The 27,981-nt window shown below is 37.6% G+C and overlaps 1 long non-coding RNA gene across 2 annotated transcripts; it reads left to right on the plus strand.

Moving 5' to 3' along the window:
- The first annotated feature begins 3,586 nt into the window (after nucleotides 1-3,586).
- LOC111752973 (uncharacterized) lies at nucleotides 3,587-27,185 on the plus strand. Of its 2 annotated transcripts, none has more exons than XR_002787827.2 (4): nucleotides 3,587-4,752; nucleotides 12,154-12,296; nucleotides 23,129-23,544; nucleotides 24,768-27,185. It is a non-coding gene; the product is annotated as an uncharacterized LOC111752973 (long non-coding RNA). The 2 variants fall into 2 exon arrangements; XR_002787828.2 differs by having other exon boundaries at nucleotides 3,589-4,752; nucleotides 12,154-12,301; nucleotides 23,312-23,544.
- The last annotated feature ends 796 nt before the right edge of the window (nucleotides 27,186-27,981 follow it).

Genomic DNA, 27,981 nt, shown 5'->3' on the forward strand with positions numbered 1-27,981 from the left:
CAGCAAAACAGATGTGTCACACCTGGCCTTTCTCCCCACTTAACGCAATTTAAATTCAAGTTTCACATTTGTGCATCTGACTGGTGAAACAGAAACACATCCTGAACCTCAGCTTCAAGGGAAGCTGGAAAATGTGATGTTCATCTTTCCAGCCTCTGCAGTATTAGAAAGGGGTGGTGGTTGTTAGGTTCCATTGCATCGATTTTGGCTAGCAATCCCATGTGAGAAGTACTGCCCCACTGGACTTTCTAGGCTGTAATCTTTACAGGGGCAGGTCACCAGATCTGTTCTTCCATGGAGCCACTGGGTTGGTTTGAACCATCAACCTATCAGTTAGTAGCCAAGTGTTTAACTAATGTGCCACCAGGGCTCCTGTGGTTGGAATAGTGGTAAGAGTGTCAATCCACAGCATCCACCAATGCTTTTTTTCTTCCGGTATGTACTACATTCCAAAGTGATGAGGATTCTGATGATGCAGTGAAATGAAATACTGAAAAATTCAAACACACTTTTATAAGGTTTCATGAAGGCAGAGACTACTGTATTCCAAATGCCTACTTCTGTGTTTGTAATAGAGTAGGTGCTCAAAAAATGTCTTATTTTAATGATTGAATGAGTGAAATTATGGGGTCACCTAGACCAGCCCCTTATTTGACTGAGGATGAAACTGAGCTCCAAAGAGGCGAAATGACTTGTTCACATTTGCCCCAGTGGAACCTGGCCAAGGTCCCCAGTCCCAAGTTTGTGTTCCTTTTATTGTTTCATGGTTCTGATCATTGTAGTTCACCAGGTAAAATACAGCAATTCGCCTTTATTATAAGGAAAGCAATTTGTAATCCAAATGAATAAATTTAAATGTAACCAGCAAATATTAATTAGTTATTAAGATATATAGAATGCTAAAAAAAAAAATGCTATGCTAAAAAAAAGGGTACTGTAAAAAAAAAAAAGGTACTGTAGGGAACATAAATAAGGATATGAAATCCTATCCTTCAGAAATATCAAAGAAATGCAGTTCTAATGGTGAATTTTTTCTCTGTATATTGTTGAACAGAATGTTACAGCAACATTACACATTTGATTTCCATAGCCATTTTTGTATACACACCTAAAAAGGTGACATCTATTGTTTGCATTTGCATTTAATAGCTTCCTTTCTCATTTTAATGTTTTAAAAACATTTTGCCAATTTCACATATACTTAATATTCCTTTATACTATTCTCTAGATTCTGTAAAATGACACAGGGAGGGCCCTTAAACTCACTTATATTCAGTGTTACTGTAACAAGGAGAGATTTTCTACAGGCTCCAATTCTGTCCGTTGAAGAGGATTTCTATTAACACTAAAATAAAATTTAATTTAAAAATAAAATAATTTACATTAAAATGGGACTGGGGTGCTGGCTTTAGACTGGTTAAAGGGGAGGAGGCCAGATAACCTCTACAGAGGTTAAATTGTATCTGTGTTGCTACTGCTTAATAGTTGCTCTGGAGTTTATAATACATATCTTTAACTCTCATAGTCTACCTTCAAATAATATTATTCCACTTCACATTAAAGTAAGAACCTTACAACAGTGTACTTCCATATACTCTCTCTGATCCTTTGTGCTACTATTAAAAATGTATATTATGAAACTTAGGGCAACCACTAAAAACATTAAATAGTTACACCTAATGAACTGTTCAGATGAAATGAAGCTTTAAAAATCCTCAGTTAATTTAAGAGATGAGAATAAAATAGAAAAAAAAAAAGTCCAATAGCAAACAGCAAGGTAGTAAATTTAAACTGAAACATTGATAATTACATTAAATGTAAATGGTCTGAACATCTCAATTAAAGGCAGAGATTTTCAGATGGGTTAAAATAAGCAAGACTCAGACTACATGCTTTCTCTAAGAACCTAACTTTAAATATAAAATTGTAGTTAGATCAAATGGGGAAGAATGAAAAACTACATGCATGCAAACACTAATAAAAAGAAAGCTGAAGTTGCTATATTAATAATAGACAAAGTAGGTATCAGAACCAGGACTTACTAGGGATAAATAGGGACATTTCATAATGAGAAAGGGGCCAGTTCTTGAAGAATATATAATGATCCTAATGTGTAAGCATCTAGTAATACAGCCCAGAACTGAGGAAAATGCGGAAAATCCGTAATGGTAATTTTAGACTTTAACACTCCTCTCTTGACGATTAAGAAAACAAGTAAACAGATAATCAGTAAGAATACAGGAAATCTGAACAACATAATCAAGCAACACAACCAATTAACATTTATAAAACCATCTACCCCCAAAAAGCAAAATATACATCCTTTCTAAGTGTTAATGGACAGACTACTAAGATACACCATATAATAAGCTAAAAGAAATCTTAATACATTTAAAAAAACTGAAATCATACAAAGTATGTTCTGGATCTGTACTGGAATTACAGTAGAAATCTTTAACAAAAGGATATGTGGAAAATTCTGAAATATTTAGAAATTAAACAACATACTTCTAAATCACCCATGGGTCAAAGAAGTGTTCATAGGGAAGACTGAATTTTTTTTTTTTTTAACTGACAATAAAACATCACATGTATTCTGTGGGAGTTAGCTCAAACAGTGCTTAGAGGGAAATCTATAGCATTTAACGGATATATAGAGAGAGACTGAATAGTGTGATGCCAATGATCTAAGCTTTTACCTTAAGAATGAGAAAAATAAAAGTAAATTAAACAACAACAAAAAACAAACATATGGAAACATAATAATCATAAGAGCAAAAATTAATGAAAGAGAATAGAGGAAATCCATTAAGCCAACAGCTGCTTCTTGTGAATGTTCAACAAATTTCATAAACTTCTAGCCAGACTGATCAAGAAGAAAAGAGAGAGCACACATTATTAATATCAAAAATGAAAGAGGGAACATAACTGCAGATTCTTCTGACATTAAAAGGATAATAACATATTTCGAACAGATTTATGCCAATAAATTCTTCAACTTACATTAAGTGAACAAATTTCTTGAAAGTGAACAGCAAAAAAGTTCATTCAAAAGAAAATAACTGGAATAGCCATAAATCTAGTTTACTTAGAGATTTTATCTTAAAAGTATGTTGAATCTTGCCAAATGCTCTTTCTGCATCCAATGAGATAATTGTTTGTTTGTTTGTTTTCTTTTTTAGTCTCTGATACCATAAAAATTCACAGATTAGATTTTCAAATGATTAACCACCCCTTGAATTACTAGAGCAAATCCTCACTTGGTCAGGGAATATAGCCTTTTAAAAAATATATTTCTGGATTTGATTTGTTAATATTTTTTGCATATTTTTGTTCATCAGGGATATTATGAATAATTTTTGTTTTTGTAAGTTTATTTGGTTTGCTATTGGGATAATGCTGGCATTATAAAATGGGTTGGGAAGTGTTCGCTACTATTCTAATTTTGGAAGATCAGTATAAATATGAAGAAAAACAAATTTTAACATTTCCTTGTCAAATTGTTGAAAACAAAGAGAAAATCTTGAAGTCCATCAGAGAAAAAAAGAAACATTGTATGCTGAGAAACAAAGAGATCAGAAGACTTTTCTTTTGAAACTATACCAGGCGGAAGACAATTAAGTGGCTTTTTTACCATATGGAAAGGAAAAAAAAAAAAAAGTCTACCCAGTGAAAATACCCTGCAAATAAGTAGGCAAGATACTTGTTCAGACATCAAAAACAGATAATTCATTGTCAGCAGACTTGCATTGAAAGGAATGCTAAAGGGAGTTCTCCTGACAGAAGGAATATGATACTAGATAGACATTTGAGTCAACATACACACACATGTGCACACACACACACACACACACACACACACACACACCAAAAAAGGCTGAACGTGGTAACAATGTGGGTAAGTTTAATAGACTTTAATTTTCTTTAAAATCTCTCTAAAAGATGTTGTTAGTTGCTGTCCAGTTGATTCTGACTCATGGCAGCCCCACCTGTGCAGACTAGAACTACTTCATAGGGCTTTCAAGGCTTTGACCTTTCAGAAGCAGATTGCCAGGCCTTACTTCTGCGGGCCTCAGTGTGGGTTTGAGCCACCAACCTTTTGGTGAATAGCCGAATGCTTAACCATTTTGCACCACCCACAGACTACACTAATTGATTTTATTTATCCTGCTTGGATTTCTAAACTGTGGTTTGTCTTTCATCGCTTTTGGAAATCCTCAGCCTTTATCACTTCAGATATTTCTTCCACCCCATTCTCTTTTCTTCTCCTGAGATTGCAAGTATGTGCATGTTATATCATTTGGGGGTGTTTCAAAACTCTCAGATCCTTTTTTCTTTTCTCCTTTTATTTCCTCTCTCTGTTTTAGTTTGAGTAATATTTTCTGAACTATCTTTAAAGTTTACTGATTCTTTCCACTGCTGAGAAGCCTGCTGAAATAATCATGTCTGTCTGATATTGTGTCTTTATTTCTAGCATTTCCATTTGTATCTTTTGTATACTTTCCACCTTTATTCTGAAATTTCCTCATCTTCTCATAAGTATTGTCACCTGCTTCACTACTAAAGCCCATTAACATATTAATCATAGTTATTTTAAGCTTCCTGTGTGAAAGTCAAACTCTGGGCCATCTGGAGATTCTGTTCAGTCTTTTACTTCCTGATTATAGGTCATATTCCTTGCTTTTGCTTTGTGTATCTCATAATGTTTAAATATATTCCAGACATTGTAAGTAAAAGGACCATTAAGACCAGGTAAGTAATTTTTATGCCTGGAAGTGGGTAGCCTTGTCTTCTGTCAGGCAACTCAAGTGAAGGGCTGAATCAATCTAGTCTTTAGCTGAGCTGGTTTTGGGTTCTGTTGTTGTTGTTACAGTTACCTTCACTGTACTGCAGGCTTCAAATTCCTATAGTGGCGGACCTCCACCGCCTTGAGCTTAACTTGGGTCTCAGAATGCTAGAGGCATTCTGTTAGCATTCCTGTTCCAACTTGACCCTGTCTTCCTATGCCACAAAGGTGGTTTCTCTCTGTGCTTTTTCCCATCCTCTGGTGGTAGACGGCTATTGCATGTTACACATTACTGTATATATACGCAGTGGTTGGAGCAGGGCTTTCCTGATTTTCCTGCCTAGCTTTAATTGTAAGGAAGACCCGTGCAAATGACTACTGTGTTAGGTTGCTATCCAAAAGGTTGGAGGTTCAAGGCCACCTGGAGGTGGCCTGGAAGAAAGTCCTGGTGATCTTCTGGAAAATCATCCATGAAAACCCTATGGATCACAGTTTGACTCTGCCACACGTGTGCTCACCCTGAGTTGGAATCAACTCAACGGCAACTGTGTGTGCGTGTGTGTGTGTGTGTGTTGCAGGGAGAGGGTCTGTGCATAGGAGGGGAAGCCCTGGTAGCGCAGTGATTAAGCACTTGGTTGCTAACTGCAATGTCGGCAGTTATACCCAACCAGCTGTTTCATGGAGGAAAGATGTGGCAGTCTGCTTCTGTAAAGATTTACGGCCTTGGAAACCCTATGGGGCAGTTTTACTCTGTCCTATAGGGTTGTTATGAGTTGGAATCGATTCGACCACAGTGGGTTTGATTTTGGTTTGGGGTGCATAGGAGCCTCAGTGATAGGACTTTCTTGGCATATTTTCTTCCACCACAGTGGCAGCCACTACATTGTAGTCACATAGAGCCCAGAGTGCAGTTGGGCTTCTCTATATACTCCTCCTCCACCAACAACCTAGGCAGACCCAGCATAACTGTGCCACTGTGGGGCCTCTTGCAGATTTTCTGCCCTACCCCTGATCTTTCTCTGGAACACCTGCTGGATGCACCCAGAAAAGAGATTGTGAGCGAGAGCAGATCTCCTTGTGTGTGGGACCCCCAGGAATTTTAAATTGCCGTACTGGTCCACATACACCTTTTAAGAATTTGTTAACATTTCAGTTGTATTCTTCTGCCTGCCTTTATGATGATCGTCGTTTCTTCCTGTGCACTGCCAAATTTAAATATTTCATGTGTCCGTCCCAGCTGTCCTCAGAGAGGCATGCCACCCTACAGAATTCAGTTTCCCAGATTGCTTGTATTATATTTTATATTATTCTGCTTTTTCTCATTGAAATAGTAGGGTTGATGTTCTTTTGCAGTTTTCTGTATCATGCTTGTCTGATCTTGAGATTTTTGAAGAATTTGGGGCATTTAATTGGTACAATACCTCTCAATTTGGGTTTTCTTATACTACTGCATATGGGAGGGCACATGATCTCTATTTGTCCCACTACTGGTGATGTTAACATTGATCCCTTGGTTATCTGTCACATTCCTTTAATGAAAATTATATATTTTCCCTTTGTATTTAATTAGTTACTATAGGGAACACTGTGTTGTCTAAATATCCTATTATCCCTCAAATTTTACACACCAGGTTTAAAATCCATTGATACATTTTGTCTGAATTAATTATTAGTGTGATGGTTGCCAGATTGTGATTTTCTAATTCTATTATTCCATCGACATCCATTTGTTGGCATTCTACTACAAGGAAGAACTTTCATTTTTCTTTTATTTACATATCAAGTATTTATTTATGTCATATGAACGCATGGATTCTTTACTGAATGGGTTATAATTTTTTTGCTGTCATTATTTCGATGTTGCATTTATTCTAGATTTGGCCAAGAAGAATCACTTAAAGCTGTAGCCTGTGTCCCTTTGATATGTTCCTATCATTCTTTGAGTTCTTATTTTCAGTCATTAAAAAATGTTATAAGCTTGTCTTGTAGTTTTCCTGCTCCAGCCCCGGAGCCAGCCGTTTCTCCAGGGAGCATCTGTTTCATTTAGTGGAGAATGGTATTTAGAAATCAATACCTGGGCAGTAATTTTTATTTTATAAATACCCATGAACTAGTAAATGACATAATAAGGAGTTAACCTGTGTTAGAGGTTACATCAAAAAGCCAATACCAAACCCACAGCTGTCAAGTTGATTCCGACTCATAGCGACCCTGTAAGACAGAATAGAGCTGCCCCACTGGGTTTCTGAGGAGCAGCTGGTAGGTTTGAACTGATGAGCCTTTGGTTAGCAGCCAATCTCTTAACCACTGTGCCATCAGGGCTCCAGAGGTTACTTCAGAGGTCCTCAATAAAAGCTTAGTAAATGAATGAAAGAACTACTTAAAAAAAAGTTTTAGGGGGTAGCTTGGGTTTGATAACTTAATCCTAGCCTCCACTTTTCCTGCTTCCCCCAAATCATTTTCCGTCTATTGACAGAATAATTTTAATTTTCCTAAATTTCAGATCATCTTTTTAAATATACAGTGTTACTGTCTCCTGTATAAAATCTAAACCTCTTGGCCTAATACTAGAACCAAGAGGCTGACTCATGTGTAAACTTCCCTTCACCTGTTAAGCATATTCCAGTGAACATTTCTTATACTATTCCATTGGTTGAAAATTTATCTTACCTGTAGTAAAAATGCTATCTCATCCATGCAGCCTTCCCGATTTCCCCCAGCAGGACATGATTCATGTTTTTCAAACTCGGAATGATTATTTACTTGTTTTTCTGTATTGGTTCATCTCTCACACTCACCTTATATAGGATGTATGCTGGAAGATTTGTGCTACTTATGTAGACAACATTGACATAGATTGACCACTTTCCATTTGCTGGGAAATGCTCATATCTCATCACTTAGTGCCAACTTGTCTTTTTTTTTTTTTTTTTGATTTTTTTTTCAATGATGACAGTATAATCTTATCATCAAAATGTTTTAACATCTGTGAAACAGTAGAGATAACAAACGTGTGGTCTTGTATTGCTTATCTCAATCTCAATGACATGTAAGTAGCTAGAAAGATGCATTTACACCAGTTTTACAAACGGAGCAAGTTTACAAACTTAGGTGAATTGCCCAATGACACCTTACTAACAAGTGCTGTATGTGGTTCTGAAATCTAGGCTGTTTAGCTTCAAATCTTATGTACCACATTCCATACTAGTCTATCTCACAATTATTTACAAAAAGCAGACATGATAAAACAAAAACGAAATCATTAATGCCCATTAAGCGAGGTGTGGAAGAAGGAGTAAATGATGACATGTTTCAGAACCTGTCACTCAAACCTACCTGAAGAAGACGTAGAGATTGTTAATCTTGCATTAGAGATGATACAGCAAATGGGCTTCGCATAGAACTTCGCGTGGTGAAATTCATCCCAGCCCACATCTAAAGTCACCTTTGAAACAACAACCAGTTGGAATAGGCTTTGCAGTTCAAAACTCACCTTCTATAGAAAGCCTTTTCTAAAACCCCAGGATTGGGCTATATACCGTTTTCTTGTGCTCCATAATAGCTTCTCTCCTTATCTTTATACTTATACTGATAAACCAAAACCAAAACCAAACCCAGTGCCGTCAAGTTTTTTCCGACTCGTAGCAACCCTATAGGACAGAGTAGAACTGCCCCATAGAGTTTCCAAGGAGCACCTGGCGGATTCGAACTACCGGCCCTTTGGTTAGCAGCCGTACCACTTAACTGCTATTCCACCAGGGTTTCCACTTATACTGATAGCATTGCATTATTATTATTTGTGTGTGTGTGCATATGTGTGTATATCTCCAGATAGAGCATGATCTCCTTCCTTAGAGGCTGAACTATTTCTTATTTGTGCATGGTGCTGTACACATAGAAGATACATGATAAATATTTGTTATATGAATGTCCTTATGACATGAAAAGATACATATATGTATATATACATACATATATATGTAAATTTATCACTTCATCTGCCCAGTGGTTAAAAAAAAATAAGCTATAGCTACAGCATTTGTCATGATTTAGCTCGCAAATCATTTTCTAAACATCCATGTTTTCAAAATATCAGGTGTTTGTTTAAGAAACATAGATGAGTTTTTTTAATTGTCCTTTTATGTGACAGAATAAAAGCTATTATTATGTGTAAAATATTATTAAATTATATATTAAATTGCGTTAGTAGAGACGATATTAAATAAGATTGGCAAGTCTGAGTAATTTTTGTTGCTCTGAAGAAAGCTTGTCTTTCAAAAAGAATCCTTGAGTATTTCCAGAATTTGCCTTGATTATAGTAAAGGCCAGGAGCCCTGGTTGCGCAGTAGTTAAAGTGCTCAGCTGCTAACTGGAAGGTCAGCGGTTGGAATCCACCAGCTGCTCCACGGGAGAAAGGTGCGACAGTCTACTTCTATAAAGATTACAGCCTTGGAAACCCTATGGGGCATTCTACCCTGTCCTGTGGGGTCACTGTGAGTTGGAATTGACTTCATGGCAATGGGTTTTTTCCTTCTCTTTTTGGTATTAAAAAAACCAAAACCAAACCCGTTGCTGTCCGGTCACTTCCCATTCATAGTGACCCTAAAGAACAGAGTAGAACTGCCCCCACAGGGTTTCCAAGGAGCACCTGGTGAATTCAAACTGCCAACCTTTTGGTTAGCAGCTGTAGCTCTTAACCACTACGCCAGCAGGATTTCCTTTTCTGGTATAAAAAAAAAAAAATGCAGTGAGACTCCTTAGTTCCCTTTTTATCATCTCTCTGTGATGAAGGGAAGCAAAATACAGTAGTGCAATGCTTTCATGTCATTTTAAAGCAGAAAAACCTTTTAGTGAAATACTGCATGGAGGCCAAATTCAGAAAATACATTTGAATTTCTGCTCTTCCTTGGTTGACGTAGAAGTGAAAAGACTTTCATTAGATGGACTGCCCTCCCGTCCCTTCTCACTTACATGTGCATGTGTGTGTGCACGCGCGCTCACACACACACACGGGCAGATTACCCAATAAGCACGGTAAGTACGGGCTTATTGGTGTGTATTTACCAATCTCTAGTGAGCAGTTTTACATGTTTTTCACCACATCTGGGGTTACTTGAGCATACCACATGGTGTACACAAAATAAACCCATGCTTGCCTTGTTTACTGGGTAATCCATTCCTGTCCAACCAAAAAAACCAAACCCGTGGCTGTGGAGTTGATTTCCATTCCTGTCAGGGATTGTAAATTTGAAAAGAGGCTTTGATTCTTTAGGAAGGTGCTGTGGGGTTGGAAGAGAGACAGATGCCAGACGTACCTAGAAGCTGAATTTTTGATGTGGTGAAAACTGTAAAGTTTTTCAGTACAGATCAATAAGTAAGCACAAGTAAGCCCATGCTTACCTAGCTTATAGGGTAATTCGCCCCCACCGCACACATATTCCCCTGAAAGTAAAGGAAACTGCAGGGATCATAGAATAGATTGAAAACGCCTGTGCCCTAGAAAGCGCTATGAACAGGGCATCAAAGGACCTGGTTAAAGGACATCCCCCAATTTTATTTTTTTCTTTTCCCTTGATTATCTTCTTTTTACTCCTCTCCCCTTTACTTCTGTTCTTTTTTCTTCCCTTTCTTTATTTCCTTTTCCTTTCTGAATAACTCAATTCAAAAACCATTAGGTGGGGCCATGAAAGGTAGGTGTCTGTGGTGGAAGCGAGATCATGGTGGCACACAGTGGGATGTCAGAGTCCAAGGGAGGTGAAGTAAGGCATCTTCGTAGGGGGGTGTTACAGTGTTAAAACCCAAGAGTATGCGTGTGGGGGGGGGGTAGGAGGGGAGGGGTGACCTGGGTGCCGGAGCCAGAGCAGGGTGAAGAAAGCATGCACATGGTGAGAGCCCCAGCACAGAGTATTGTAACCAGTGTGGAGTGAGAAGGGGAATGGAGCAAGGAGGGTGTCCACATGTGGAGTAGAGGGCATCTCCATTGTGTGTCAGAGCCAAAGCAGGGAGAGGAGGGCACGTGGACAGGGGTAGGAGGGGACAGTAATAATGGGGAATCATTTACGTTCCCAGGGCTTGGACAAATTTGTAGATACATTAAGTATTAGTCAGGTTTCTTGCTTTCAGAAAAGAAAGTTAAAATATGAAGAGAGGAAACTGGAATGAACCTCTGGTGGATTGGGCTTGAAGTATTAGTGTGAACTTGATATTCTATGTGTAGATAGAAATAAGAATAAATGTAGATTTAGTTGTGTGTATGTATGTTTGTGCCTATACCCGTATCTGTCTGTATCTCTGTATTACCTAGCTCTATATTCTTTTATCCATTGGGAGGACCTGGGGCCAGCAACAGCCCAAAAGACTTGAGGACACCTAACACCCAGACCTTGGCTCCTAAGTATTATTCTTCACTAAAAAGAACAGGGATTTCATGGAGAAATAGTTCTAGATCTGGAGAAGGAAATGTACAAAATGAGAGTGGAGTATCTTGTTTAGCCAGAAAGCAGAAGTACTCAAGGAATGATGGAAACATGCCAGCATTTCACTTACCTCACGTGAATTAAATGCACTGGGAAGAGAAAGACAGAGAGGCAGGCAGCCAGACACACAGACTCATATCCACATAAGCACACATATTCAGAAATGGAAAGTGTGAAATCAAGAGTTAGAGAGCAATTTAAAAAGCTCACTGAGTGAGTGAGATTTGTGGCTCCCTCATTTAGACTCACTTTCCACGTGCTTAATCATAGGATGAACATCTTGTCGGCTGCAGTGATTGCCAGACTTGAGTGTGCATTTTTGGTATAGCATGGTCCTTAAACGTGAACTAGTTATTAGGTTCAATCATATGAAAGTATCATTTTTGTAGGTCAAAATGATTGAAATTTTAGCAATTTGCTATGGCTTAACTTAACTTTAGCTGGCATTCAACTGAAAAGAAATATATGTACGTATATATATATATATATTTTCTATTGGTGGAGAAAATTTAGTTGTGTGGTATTCGTATTTTCAATACACAGAGCTTTTCCAATGATAATTTTCAGTGTATATAATTTCCTGTTAATGTGCTGAGGCAGACCCGGCTAGTTGTCTGTTCAATACTGGTTCTCTCCTTCTTCTTTACTAACATAACCTTGATTTTATTCAAGGCAGCAGTGCGCTGTATTACAAGGTGTGATGTTACAGGCTCCATTTTATTTGTGGTGGCCATATGAAACAGCTTTGGCCGAAGAGATGTTACCAGAGGCTACTTGGTGGAGCTTCTAGAAAAGCAGCATTTCCCTGATAAAATGTATCAGATTAACCTGGCATACATCCTTTGTTCTTAGCATCTTTATCCATTTCGTTTTTTGCTCACTGGCATGCAGATATGATGCATAGAAATGGAGCAACCATCTTGTGGCCATGAGGATGAAAGCAAACATCCTAAGGATGATTGGGCAGGACCTAGGAGCCTGAGTCCCTGATGATGTCCTTGAGCATCCACCAGCCATGGATTCCCTACTTTCAGGTGAGGTATGTAAGAAAATTAAACTCTTAATTGTGTTTGCATTATCTGTCTAGTTCTGTTACATCCAAATGATACAAATGACAATTTAGAACTAACTGCTAAGTAAGATGTGATCCATTCTTTAAGTGTTATTTATCACTGCCTAACCTTTTTTTTTTTTTTTTTTTAACCTTACTTTGGAAACCCTGGAAGCACAGTGGCTAAGAGCTACAACTGCTAGCCAAAAGGCCGGCAGTTCGAATCCATCAGGCACTCCTTGGAAACCCTGTGGGGCAGTTCTACTCTGTTCTGTAGGGTTGCTATGAGTCAGGATCAACTTGATGGTATCGGGTTTGGGTTTTTTTGGTAAGCTTACTTTATGAACACTATTGCCGTGCAGTTTGAACCTATGTAGCACATACGTCCTAAAAATCTTGCCTTCCACTTACAGACAGCTAGGTAACCATGAAATCTTTGTGAATCTCAGTTTCCCCATCAATTACATTTCAAGGCCTCTCAGAAGACTATATTTGAAAACATTTATTTATTTATTCAAAAATACTTCTCACGTCAAGCTCTTAGAACATAAAAGGGTGAAAAAAAATGAATATATGGTCGGTCCTTGAAGAGTTTCTAGGGATAGATGCCAGTATGTTAAAAACAACAACAATAAACCCAGCAATTTACTAGGTTACAAATTATGATGAGGTCCAAAGCGAGAGTGAAAATACGTAAAGACAGGTGTTACAAATGCATGAAGATGAAGACAAAATGGGAATGTCAAGAAATGTTTGCTTCTTTCCTTCAGAATTAGACCTTTCAAATTGGTTGTCTATCCTTGTGTCCATTCTTTGTCCTTCTACTCACTTCCCAACCCATTCTAAGCCTCATCCCCTACCACTGCTTCATCACTGCATGGAAACGGCTCTCGCTAAAGTCACTGAATACCTCCATGTCTCTAAAGAAAAATGTGTATTTTCACACCTTGCCTTAATTGTCAGTGTCATTTGACACAATTCAATGCTACCCCTTTCTTGGAAAGCTCTCTTGCCTTCTGTGACACCACACTTTTCTAGTTTTTTCCTGACCTGTCTGCCTTGCCAGCTCATCCTTCTGTACATTCTATTATATGTTGACATTCCTCAGGGCTGGATTCTAGGATTCTTTCTCTTTTCATTCTATATTCTTAGCAATATTATCCATCCCTATGTGTCAACATTTTATGTTAGTAATTCCAAATGTATAGCCTAGATTTCGCCTTTGAGTTACAGACCAAAATACCTTGCTACTGCATAACAAATTATAGTTAAAATTAGACCTTGTTTTTGATGACCCAGCATCTGAACCCTTTTTTTGTTTGTCTGTGGAAATTGAGAGGCATAGCTCTTCTTCTCTAAGAGAAGCTGAAAATTTTAAATTTTGCTATCCCAGATTTCCTTGTAGTTAGGGCATGGGGATTTGACCTAGGCTACGTCAGGCAAACACATCTGCCACAGACTTTGAATGCAGAACTGGAGACTTGAGGAATAGAAATTTGTGAGACATTTGTTCTAGCAGCGGAGACAAGGGAAGAATGATCAAGACCCTGGACCCCTAACTATGGTGGAGTCACTGACAGGGCCCAGTGTCCAGTGTTCATAGGGTCAGAAGTACAAGCCACAGTGTCTGTCTGGCAGGAGGTGGGAGGGCGTTGCACTCAGTTAATAGGTGTAATTTGTAAAACGAGTAGTCTGTCCCACATATACGGTAGGTACTTAATATGTAGTTGTTAGTGAAGGAGTGCCAGCTTATAAATACAAAGGAGCAAGCATTTTGCAGACACATTTTGCTCTAGATCTGTTATTGTGGATTATCAGAACCTATTTTAATTTCGTTAAAAATATCTTTTTTTTTAGATATGATTTCATTCTATTTAACTACTGTATTCCCTCAAGCCAGGAGGAGACCTAAAAATCTTAAAAGACTGATTTTTCCGATTTTAATGTTGTCAGAAACAACCAGATTCCATGTTACTTTAATGCTCTATAGAATGAAGTCACAGTAATAGAAGTATTTTCAAGTGGGGCCATAACATTAAATACATATTTTTTCAAGAAACTTTTAGCTTCAGGTCTTCCTAAAAAAATGAGGACAAGAAATATTTTTAGTTGTATATATTCCTTATTTTAACCCAGTTCTTGATTCCACGTGTTAACTTCGTAACCTTTGTTAGGAACACACAAGGAAAAATAACCTCAGAGCTATAAATTGACTTTCCGAAAAGTGAATTAAAAAAAAAAAGACCTTAATACTAATGCTAAGATGAACATTACATGTAGTGCAATGTATATTTATTTTAGTCAGTTACCTATATGATGGAAAAAATATCTGTGTATCTGAATTACACAAAAAGTGTTAAGAAAAGACCACTTCTTTTGGTGCATTTCCTCGATTTTCTGAATCTTTTGTCAAGTTCTGCCCTAGTGTACATAAATAATTGGTCACACACTGAAGCTTCCCTGTTTTCTTATCCAGGTGCCCCTGGAGCTTTCCCGCAGTATTTAAGCAAGGTGAACAGCTGCAGAATTGTGTTTGGCTCTATTATGCAATTTCTTGGTGGAAAATGACCAATGACCTTAATTTCTCTCAACAAGGAATCATTCTGCCTCATTTCCTGGAGGAAGGAAAGTAATGGAAGAAGGGGTTAAGCAATGGATTCTTAATGGCAGTGGAAGAACACACAAAATTTTAACTCCAATTTTATTCTACTTTGTAATAATAATCATTTGCATTTGTCTAACATGCTATAGTTCATATGTTGTTGTTGTTAGGTGCTACTGAGTCAGATCTGACTCATAGTGACCCACGTACATCAGAATGAAACACTGGCTAGTCCTGCGTCATCCTCACAATCATTGCTGTGCTTGAGCCCATTGTTGCAGCCACTGTGTAAATCCATCTGGTTGAGGATCTTCCTCTTTTTTTGCTGACCCTCTACTTTACCAAGCATGATGTCCTTCTCCAGGTACTGGTCCCTCCTGTTAAGACATCCAAAGTACGTGAGGTAAAGTCTCACCATCCTAGCCTCTAAGAAACATTCTGGCTGTACTTCTTCCAAGACAGATTTGTTTGTTCTTCCGGCAGGCCATGCTGTATTCAATATTCTTCACCAACACCATGATTCAAAGGCATCAGTTCTTATTTGGGCTTCCTTATTCACTGTCCAGCTTTCCCATGCATATGAAGTGATTGAAAATACCATGGCTTGAGTCAGGCCCTCCCTAGTCTTCAAAATGATATCTTTGTTTTTTAACACTTTATAGTTCATGTACCACTTTCATATTTACTGAGATACATTTTTTACTTTTTTATACAGAATTCTTTCTTCTTAAAAGCCTGTGTATTTCTTGTATTTACCACATTAACTTAAATCTTTGCACCATCCATTTTTCTGATCAGAATCTCAGCACACATTTTTTTGGGTCTGTCCCAGAAATATGATATGCTCAGTACTGTTAAGATTTCCCACACACATGCACACACATACTTAAGAAAGAATATCTGCTCATAATCCAAAATTCAATTATGAGGAGAGGATGAAGTACACAGATATAAAAAATACAAGGAAAAATTAGTAACATGTGCAGAGATTGATAAAATGAAAATGCCAGAGAAGTTCTGAACAGAATAGAAATAGTCATTAGGATTATTGAGCACCATTATACGTTAGGTACTTTGCACTTTATATGTTATGTCAAACATTTACAATTTAATGATTCTGTAAGACAGATATTATCTCCAATAGCCTCAAAGTTCACAAGTGACCTATCCAAGATCAAAACTAAAAAATAAAAGACCTAGAAACTGACAGCAAGTATAAAGTCTAGATATTTGGATATTGTGGTAAAGCTTTATAGAGAAGTGTCATTTGAGCTGAGACTTTTCATTTGAGCTGAACTGAGACTTGAAGTGAGCAGAATTCTGAATAGGCAAAGAGAAGAGCATAGGAAACCGACTACCTGAGTACAAGTGTAAATCAGATTGCAGGCAGCTGGAATGGAGATCTTGGAATGCAGTAAAGTACAATGGTGTGTTTTCAGCAAAGCTGAAAGTTGAAGGAAGAATGTGATCTCTAAGACACAACTGAGGGTAAAGCCAGAATATGTGGTGAAAAAGAAGACTGGGCACTAATTGCTAAAGATATTAAAGAAATTTGATCATGAACCAGCTTTCAGGAGGAGAAATGAGAGATGAGAATGTATAATGTATGAGGTCAATATATAAACTAAGTTTGAAAAACTTCCCATGTCTCTGTTTCTGACCCTTTACTGAACAAAAAATTCTGGTACCAGATTTATCTTGTATGTCAGGGACTGCAAGTGATCACCAGTATCTTTATTATCCTCATCTTCCTGGTCAGATAGATTTCTTTCTCCATTTTTCCTGGTGTTTAGCTAAAATTTGCATCTCATTTCTGGCCAATGAAATGTGGCTGGAAGTAATGGCCAGCAGTTCCAAGCATGGCCTGTAAATCTTCTCTTGTATGATCTACCATTTTGTCCTGCATCCGTTAGATGAATAGAGAAAACTTCAAAGACCTACAGGATGACAGAGGTACAAGGTAAGAGGATTTTGGGTCTCTGAGTGACCATATGGAGCAGAGACCATCCACTGACCTGCATAACAATGCCAAGTAAATAGAAAAAAAAACCCTTTTTTGTGGTAAACCATTGACATTTTGGGATTATTTGTTTCAGCAGTTTCCGACACCCTTGCTGGGCTGTTTATGTGATAATTATTATCTCTGCTTTAGTAGACTCTGATTCTCCACAGCTATCCCCAAAAGACTCAAAACAGTGCTGGAGAAAATTATCCAACCCTGTTGGATAATGCTTCACTAGGCTCCCGTTGTTGCCCTGCATTTCTTCTGTGTGCTTCTGGTTATGAACTGCTCAAAATTCCCTCAGGATCTGTTGTAAACATTGACCTGTCTCCTAAAATTGTGCCTGCTTCTCACTCTCAGCAGAATGAATTACCCTCCTCCTCATTAGTGAGGTGCTTATTTAATAATTGTGTCCATTTTTGTTGCTGTTGTCCTTCCCAATTGGTGTTCTATTATTTCCCTCCCTTTCTGTTGTCTTTTAGATTGTTTCACGTTATTTTTAAAAACAGATTTGTTGAACTATAATTAACATATAATAAACTGCACATATTTGAAGTATACAATTTTGTAAGTTTTGACATATACTACACTGGAGAAACCATCAAGTTAGTGAATGTACCCATCACCTCCAGAAGTTTCTTTTGTCCTTTTGTAATCTCTCCCTCCTGGTCACACCCCCACTAACATGGGCAATCACTGATCAACTTTCTGTCACTATTAAAATAGCTAAAATTAAAAAGATTGACTATACCAAATGTTGGTAAAGACGTAGAAGAGCTGGAATTCTTGTACACTGCTGGTGAAAATGTAAAATGGTACCATCACTTAGAATACCAGTTAGCGGTTTTTTAAGACAGTAGGTATACATCCACCATGTAATCCAGCTATTCTACTCCTAGGTAGTTACCTAAGACAAAAGAAAGCATATTCCATAGAAAGACAAATGCAAAATGCTTCTAGAAGCTTTGTTTGTAATAGGCCCAAACCGGAAACAACCCAAATGTCTGCGAACGGGTGAATGGATAAAATATGGTATATCCATACAATTACTACTCAGCAATAAAAAAGGATGAATTATTGATACATGCAACAATATGGATGAATGTAAAAATAATTATTGTTTAGTTCAGGAAACCAAACCAAAAAATATATAATGAGTGACTCCATTTTTATAAAACTGAATAGGATAAAACTAATCTGTAGAAGTTCTTAGTTTTACTTGAATTTTTAATCTTATACTGTTGGTGATACTTATTTTATTTACCTAAGTCCTTCTCTGCCATGAGATCATGAGAATATTCTAAATTATCATTTAAAAGCATTATAGTTTCATACTTTTCTGTGGATGCCCAATGATCTCATCATTCTTTATTGAAACGTCTGTACTTTCTGTACTGCTCCGCTGCATCACCTTTGCCATATCAAATGAACGTATTTGATCTTCTGTATTCCATTTCATCGGTCAATTTCCTTATTGCTCCATCAATAGCACAGTGCCTTAATCATCATAGCTTCATAATAAATGTTCATACATGGTAGGCTCTCACAGGCTGTACCTGAAGTGTTGGTAGAACGAACCTTTTTTTTTCTCTTCCTTTTTTAGGGTTGTCTTGACTATTCTTAGCCTTTTGGGCTCCACATAAATATTAGAATTAATTTCTTACATTCCACTACAAATCTCTTGGGATTCTTATTAGGAATATACTGTATTTGTCAATCAAATTGGGAAGAATTAATATTTTTAAAATGATGTCTATTCCTACCCATAAACATCATTGTTTTTGTTGTTGGGTGCTGTCCAGTTGATTCCGACTCGTAGTGACTCCACATGACAGAGGAGAACTGCCCCAAAGGGTAAATTTAGCTGTAATCTTTACAGCAGCAGATCACTGAGTTTTTCTCCCTCAGAGCCACTGGGTGGGTTCAAACTACAAACCTTTCCATTAGCAGCCAAGTGCTTAACTGGTGTACCACCAGGCTTCTTATACAAACATGGTATATATCTTAGTTTACTTAGATATTCTTTGATGTTGCTCATTAGTTCTGTAAGTTTCTTTTGCACATTCTGTTAGATGTATTTCTTGATAATTGACATTTTTTGCTACTGCAAATGGGATATTTTTTAAAATTTTCTTTTCCGTTTGTAGTTGGTGTAGAAAAATGCAATGGATTTCGTGTGTGTGTGTATGTGTGTGTGTGTACTTTAAGTGAAAGTTTATAGCTCAAGTTAGTTTCTCATACAAAAATTTACACACACATTGTTATGTGATCCTAGTTGCTATCCCTATAATGTAACAGCGCACTCCTCCTTTCCACCCTGGATTTTCCGTGTCCATTCAACCAGCTCCTTCCTCTTTCTGCTTTCTCATCTTGCCTCCACACGGGAGCTTCCCATTAAGTCTCATGTCTCTAAATGAACTAAGAAGCATGTCTCTGTTCAAACTAAGAAGCACACTCTTCAGGAGTATCATTTTATGTCTTATAGTCTAGTTCAATCTTTGTCTGAAGAGTTGGCTTGGGAATGATTTTAGTTCTGGGTTAACAGAGAGTCTGGGGGCCATGTCTTCTGTGGTTCCTCCAGTCTCAGTCAGACCATTAAGTCTGGTCTTTTTACTAGAATTTGAATTCTGCACCCCACTTTCCTCCTGCTCTGTCAGGGACTCTCTGTTGTGTTCCCTGTCAGGGCGGTCATTGGTGGTAGCCAGGCACCATCTAGTTCTTTTGCTCTCAAGCTGATGGAGTCTCTGGTTTATGTGGCCCTTTTTTGTCTCTTGGGCTGATATTTTCCTTGTGTCTTTGGGGTTCTTCATTCTCTTTTGTGCCAGGTGGGTTGGGATGCATCTTAGATGGCCGCTCACTAACTTTTAAGACCCCAGACTCCACTCACCGAAGTAGGTGACAGAACAATTTCTTAATAAACTTTGATATGCCAATTGACCTAGATGTTCCCGGAAACCACGGTCCCCAGACTGCACCCTTGCTATTCTGTCCCTCAAAACATTTAGTTGTATTCAGAAAACTTCTTAGCTTTTGGTTTCGTCAAGTTGTGCAGAATTCCCCTGGAAAAACACAATGGATTTTTATACATTGTTTTGGTGAGCATCAAACTTTCTGTGCTTCTATTACTTATAGTAAATTATCTGTAGATGCTTTTGGGTTTTATAAATCAATAATTATTATCCCCAAATAATGTCAATTTTGTTTATTCCTTTCAGATATTTATCCCTTTTGTTTATTTTCTTGCCTTATTTCACTGGCTAGAACCTCTAGTACAATGTTGAATACAAGTGATGGTAGCTGGGCTTGTTTTACTCCTGATCATAAAAAAACCAAAAACCAAACCCAGTGCCGTCAGGTCAATTCTGACTCATAGCGACCCTATAGGACAGAGTAGAACTGCCCCATAGAGTTTCCAAGGAGCGTCTGGGGGATTTGAACTGCTGACCCTTCGGTTAGCAGCCATAGCACTTAACCACTACGTTACCAGGGTTTCCATTCCTGATCATAGATGTTATCAATGCTTTGCTAATCGGTACAATGTTTGCTGGGTGTTTCTGTTTATTTTTTCTTTTGTAAACTTTATCAGATTAAGGATATTTCCTTTCATTTCTAGTTTTCTAAGGGTTTTTGTTGTATAAGGATGTTATATTTTTTCTCAAATGATTCTCTAGATCCATTGAAATTATCACCTAATTGTTCTCCTTTCTGTATGATGAATTATACAGGTTGACTTTTGATTGTTTAACATACCTTGAATTTCTAGAATAAGCTATATGAGGTCATCATGTAACATTACAATTTTTTAAATGTATTGCTAGGTTTGGTTAGCTGGTATAGATGATAATTTTTACATCTATGTTCAGGAGTGGTGTTAGCCTGTAATTTTTCTTATTTGTGAGGATTTTGGTATCAAGGTTATGGTAGCCTCATAAAATGAGTTATGGAGTACTTCTTTTTGTATTCTCTGGAAATTTGTATAAAAGAGAATTAAACATGTTCAACCATATGAACATGGAATAAAATTGGTAGAAGATTTTTGATCGCTAATTCAAATTCTTTAATGGATTTTCATGTATTCAGGATTTATTTTACCTCTCGAGTTGGTATAGGGTGTTATATTTTCTCTAGGAATTTTTCCAATGTATCTAAATTTCCCATTATGTTGTTATCTAAATTTTCCAATATACTGGTCTAAAGTTGTTTATATTTATTCTATTTAATGTCTATATCATTTATAGTGATGTCCGCTTTACTTTCCTGATATTGTTTCTTTAGTTTTCTCTAACCAGTCTCGCCAGAGGTTTTTCAATTATATTAGTCTTTTCAAAGGACCAACTTTCACTTTTGTTGGTTCTCTCTATTATGTATTTGTTGTCTATTTCACTAATGTATGCTTTCATCTTTATTAGTCATGTCCTTCTACTATCTTGGACTTCATTATGTTTTTGCCACTCTTTTCTTAAAACCATGAAATGAAGGATAAGCTCATTAATTGTCAACTTGTGTTCTTTTCTAATGCATGTTTTTAAGGATATAAATTTCTCTTTCTGATTATTATCTGATTATCCTACTAATTTTGATGTGTAGTAAGTTCGTTATGATCTAGTTTCTAAACATTTTATAATTTTCATTGTAATCTCTTCTTTGACACAGGTTAATTTGGAATTGGGTCTTTTAATTTCTAAAGATATAAGAATTATCTGAGTACCCCTTTTTGTTCTTGATTTCTACTTTATTCATATTCTGTATGATTGCAATTATTTGCTATCTCTTGAAACTTGCTCTATAACCCTAGACATAGTCATTTTTTATAGGTAGTTCATGTGTGCTCTAAAGGAGGGTGTATTCTGTTGGTATACTCAACATGTTATATCTTAATTTGTCAAAACTTCTGTATCACGACTGATTTTTAAATCTGCCTTTTACATTCCTGAGATATGTTTATATCTCCCACTGTGGTTATAGATTTATCTGTTTATGCTTATAGTTCTGACCAGTTCTGCTTTACATACTTTGAAGCAAAGTTGTTGGGTTTACACAAATTAAAATGGCTATAACGTCCTGGTGAACTGAGTCTGTTATCATTAAGAAGCCGTGCTATTTATCTCTAGTATTTTTGAACTTAAAGTTCCACTTTTATGATGTTAATATAGCCACAGCAGTTTTATTTGGTATTAGCTTTGTGCCCAACTAAAACTCCTACATGCAGACAATTCAAAGGAATTGCCATTTTTAGTAGAGTGATCATAATGATTATTAAGAGCAAAGCTTCTGGATCCAGAATGTAATAATGTGAATTGGGCTTAGCAGCTTAATAACAGTGAATTAAATTAAAAAAAAAAATTAACTTCTCTGGGTCTCAGTTTCCTCATATGTAGAAATGAGGATTATCATATTAACTACTTCTTAAGGATATTGTGAGGATTAAATGAGTCGATATATTTGAAATGCTAGGGATTGTGCTTTGCAAATAGTACTCTATGTAAATGTTTTCGGTTATTGTTTTTAGTGTTAATGGCATAATTGGGGGAATAAAATTTATAAGACTTCACTGCTTCCATAGAGGGCAGCTCTTGTTGAATAGAGAACCTTTTGATGAGCTTGGATATGCAAGTATGCATCTAAGACACTTCTGGATTGCTTTGCATAAAAAAGAGGAGAGGAATTAGAAATTTTGAAGAACTAAGAAGGAACCAAAGGATAAGGCATTTAGTGGAGGAAAGGTCAGAGAAGTCCTCCAGTGGTATTATGGCCAATATGACTTTGTACTGAAGATTTTCAGTCTTTTGTGGTGGGGAGTGAGATATAAAGATTTTCTTCATTTCCTCTATGAAATCTTCAGTGAAGCATATGTCAGTCACTAGTTTTTGTGTGTGAATACCTTTTTTTTATTGAAAATACTGCTGATAACTGGGCTAAATTAGCAACATCTGTTGATCACTTGGAGCCTGATGGCTCAGTAGTTAAGAGCTACGGCTGCTAACTAAAAGGTCATCAGTTCAAATCCACCAGCCACTCCTTGGAAGCCCTAAGGTACAGTTCTACTCTGCCCTATAGGGTCACCATGAGTCAGAATCAACTGGATGGCAACAAGTGTTGATTACTTATCTTCTAATCAAGTACTCCGAGTACTGTTCTGTGCACATTTGCATATATCATCTTGTTCACACCTTCCAACCACCTTGAAAGCTGGTAATTCTTCTTCTTTTAGATGAGAAAATTTGGTCTCCAAAATAAAACAAACAGCAAAAGAACAACAGCAGTTTTGCCAAGAATAACATACCAGAAGTTCCCGACGCTTGACTTCCACCTTCTGGATAAAGACAAAGCTAGTTTATTTTTATCCTTATTTCAAACATTGACCTTATTTTTATGTTTATTTTTGACCTGTCAGTTTCAGGTCAAAAGTTACTGAGAGCTTACCGTGGACTAGGCCTGAGGTAAAAACAGGGAATAAGACGCAGCGCCTACTATCAAATAGTTCTAATACGTAAGAAAAGATGAAGAAAAAAAGACATTGCCTGCAGTGTCTACTGTGAAGTTCGACACAGGGTCCCAAGGAAACACAGAGGAAGTGCACTGATGGTATGAAAGAAAGAAGTCTTCTCAGGGAAAGCTACATTTGAGGTGAGTCCTAAAGGATATGTAGAAGAAAGTTGGGGGAAAGGAGAGTAGAATTAATTCTGATTAAGAGACTAACCCATTGCCATCGACTTGATTCCTCATAGCATTTCCAAGGCTGTAAATCATTACAGAAGCAGGCTGCCATATCTGTCTTCCACGGAGCTTCTGGTGGATTCAAACTGCTGACCTTTCGGTTAACAGCCAAGCACTTAAACACTGTGCCCCCTGGGCTCCTTGGCTGAGGGACTAACTGGTGCAAATGCATTGAAATGAGGAATCATGAAATAATGTTGAGAGCTGGTAGTTCAGAACAGCTGGAGCCAGGGGCAGAGGCCTCAATGCCTAGGGCATGAGGGTGAGCTAGGGAAGTGGTGATAGAGGATGTGACTCCCTTAGAAACTACTCTCATTCCTAGAAACTACCTGGACCTCAAGTCAGGTTGAGTCCCCTGGACTTTATCCAAAGGAATTTTCTAACTACTGTTTTTCCTCTCAAGCACACAACATGGAATTTACTTCTTCTAAATAAATACTCTGATTTTTGTTTCTTGTCAAATATGTTTGTACTCAGAATCTCCATAAAAAAAAAAAAAACTGAACCAAACCCATTGCCATTGAGTCGATTCCGACTCATAGCAACCCTATAGGACAGGGTAGAACTGCCCCCATAGAGTTTCCAAGGAGAGCCTAGTGGATTCCAACTGCCAGCGTTTTGGTTAGCAGCCATAGCTCTTAACCACTATGCCTCAAGGGTTTCCCAGAATCTCCATATTTATCTACAATTATGCTATAGTGAGAGCAGTTAAAACCAGAGAACAAATGATTATATGTGGCGAGACTTCTTAAGCGTACACCTCTTGGTAAGAGATTCTGATCTCTTCCTCAATTTTATAGGTTCTTTTTTTTTTTTTTTTTAATGTGCTTTGAGTGCTTTCTCCAGAGATTGTTCATTTATAACACAGGGATACCTCTTCATGTGGCTAGATACCAGATCTGCTACTGGGTAAGGGAAATACCATTTAGTAAGGACCTACTGGATTCTGCGCTGGGTGTTTTACTTGTATTATGTCAGTTGTCACCCCAACACTGTGACGTAGTTATTACTTTATCCCCATTTGGTGCAGATGAGGAAATCAAAATGAAAGTGTCGTTTTCACTGATCTCATGCCTGCTAAATTTTATAGCGAAGATTAAACCTAAGCTGTTTTGATTTCTACCCATGGGCAGAGTGCACCAAACTGACTGGAAGCAATGGTGATGACGATGATGATGACGACGACGACGACAATGACCTAGGTTTGGTTTCCTGCCAGCCCACTTCATGTGCAGCCACCACCCATCTGTCTGGGGAGGCTTGTGTGTTGCTATGATCCTGAACAGTTTTAAATGGAGCTTTCAACTAAGACAGACTAAGAAGAAAGGCCTGGCAATCTATGGGAAAAATCAGCCAATGAAAACCCTAGGAATCACAATGGTCCGATCCATAACTGATCATGGGGATGACACAGGACCAGGCAGTGTTTTGTTCCATCGTGCAACAATCACAACTTACTGGAGGCTTACTTTGTGCCGGGTGCTTTTACACACATTGCCTTATTTTAACCATCACAACAACCCTATCAGTTGAAAAATGATTTCCATTTTATAAATGAGGAAACTGATGCTCAGAATGTTTAATTCTCCAACATCTAAACAGGTTTTAACTGGTGGGGCAGATACTCAAACCAGGTCTCTCTGACCACAGAGTACTTTTCACCATCAGTCGAGTAATAATAAAAATGATTGATAAGTAACAATCAGAATAAAGAGATTTTGTTCGTGGAGACAGTATTCCATCTAGGACATGGTAGAAAACAGAGAATGAGTGACATTCTCCTAGTGAGAACACCGATCATGTGTCTTCATAAATCAATGCAGCAGAAACATTGAACATGCTATACTATCATTTTTTTCTTTTATTAGCAATTCTTGTCAGTCACAAAAAGCTTCTACCACTATCTTTATTCATGATAGGTAGCATATGTTATAATTTCCATTCTGTGTGTCTCACCATTTTCTTAAGAGAAATTTTAGGTATTAAGGAAGAAACAAAGTGTTAAAAAAAAATAATTACGTTTTGATAACATACTTAAACAATCTTTATTAATTGGTAGTGTATCTTTTTAATTCCCAGTGGGTAAAGTTAGAATTTAAAGAAAAATTACAGTTTTGCATCTTGGAAAAGAGGTTTGGCTATCTGCTTCCAAAAGGTCACAACCTCGAAAACCCTGTGGAGCAGTTCTACTCTGCACACATGGGATTGCCCTGAGTCGAAATTGACTCTATGGCAATTAACATTAACAACAAAGTTTGAGTTTAGCCTGCAAAACCGATATATGTGTGATGGTTTTACAAACTTAAGCCTCTAAACAATCTGTGACAAGTTCAACAAGCTTTACCCAGAAATTCTTTCCCAGTACCTAGACTAACAATATTATCAAAACTTTTTTTGGCCTAAAAACACTCTTTTTAGAGAAGCAGTCTTTAAGCTGGCTTTCTTTGAAGTTAGTATCCTTATGGCAACTTTGAAATAAACCTAGACCCTTGCTCAAAATCAATGACATCTGCAAAATTTTCCCTAACATTTCTTTGTCCTTTGAACCTGAGCTCCTTGAAGCACAAATTGTTTCTTTCCCCCATAGCCCAGTTACCTGGAATGAGGTTAGGTAACAACGAATGTGCTTCAAATGTTCATCGAGTGAATGTTTGAATGAATTTACCAACTGCAGGTTTTGCTTCACTTTTAATTGCTTATTACTTGGAAGGTATTCCAGATGGGCCTCCTTATCCATTTATTTTTATTCTGTTGCAGAAAGTGTCTGTTGGGACCACTTTTCCAGAATTCTCAGGTATGTCCTGCTTGGCTGAGAGTCTTCTAGGGAGACTCTGGTGAGTTCTACTACCAGCCTGGAATACAACCTCCCTTCTCCCTTTTTGTCCCCACTAATTCACATTACATTTGGGGGCAGGATTTTTTTTCATACTCCCCTCTCTAATATCCACAGATTTTGTTTTGTTAATCTGGAAAAGGATGGTAGGGATATAAAATAACAGATAGAAAGTAGCCCTGAGACTGAGAAAAGGTCACTATGGTTAGTGAGAAGAGTCTAATTCATGGGAGAAAAAAAATGTTATCTAACTGACAAAAAGCAATTCAGAAGAAAAATCATGAGCACATTTGGGCAGCTAGCCGAAGGAATACTAAAGCCTAAGTGATGAGCATAAGAAATGTATTAATCCAGACCACTCATGGGGTGGTGAGATTAGTGTGACTCCTAGAGGAAATTCTTTCCTGGCTTTTCCCAGCTTGGCTATGTGACTTTTCTGCAGCTCAGCATCCTCACTTTCAAATGAGGGGATTTAACTAAGTGATCTATAAGATCCTTTCCAATTCTAACATTTTGTAGAGGGCTCAAATTTTTTTTAGAAAATTAAATGATTCTTATGTTTTTCTCACATATTTCTGTGTAGTCTCACATAATTTGATTGTCTTTATACTTTCTTTTTTATTTAACCTGTGTCTATTGGGAGCCCACGTGTCGTATTGGTTGAGTTTGGCTGCCAACCAAAAGGTTGGCAGTTCTGGTGTTGGAATGCTGTGCCAGGCAGTGGACATACAACATGGTTAAGCTTAAGTCACTTTCATCTAATACCTTCCAGTCTTGGTTGGCATAGCTTTAAAAACTGGCATAGCAGTTGGAAGCAGAGGGAATGTCTGGGGGAGGAAAGCAGAGATGGAGGTGGAATGAAAAGGACACACACAAAGGAAAACAGTTTAAAATTTCCCGTGGTACAAGAAAGACCACCACCTTCTGTTTATAATAGTAAAGACCAATTATGAGTTTTATTTTTACTCCTTTCTTTTATGAGAATGGTTATTGATGTCTGTGTGACTGTGACTGCTTAAAAGTTTAAGGAGGGATTCGTCGGCCTTCCCACACTTCCTCTAACAGAGGATAGTTGATTCTTAGGTTTATTGATGTGGTTGCTATCTAACCTGGCCTATATGTATTCACTGCACAATAGCTGCTTGGAGACCTGGGATATTACTCAGTTATTCCTTACATGGTTTGGTTCTGACCCAGAAATTTGAAATCCCAGGGCAGCCAAGAGAACAGAATAGTTTAGAACTGGGTGGGAAACTTGGCCGCCCTCTGGGATCCCGCAGGTAATATAATGTGTGAAGGAGATGAACATAGGACAATAGCAAGTAGTGTGGCTAATGGTTAACCAGAAAGGGACTATTTCACCTACATATATTCAGATGCTTTTTTTTTTTTCCTTCCCTCCCCTCCTTTTAACTTTGTGCCTGCAAACACAGCAAGGGCAACCCTAAGTCCCACTTTGGAACTTCTGGTAGTCAAGAAACTTCTTCCCTGTACTGCAATTCTTGATCACTGAT

Source organism: Loxodonta africana, chromosome 7 (assembly GCF_030014295.1).
Source record: "Loxodonta africana isolate mLoxAfr1 chromosome 7, mLoxAfr1.hap2, whole genome shotgun sequence".
Lineage (NCBI taxonomy): Eukaryota > Metazoa > Chordata > Mammalia > Proboscidea > Elephantidae > Loxodonta > Loxodonta africana.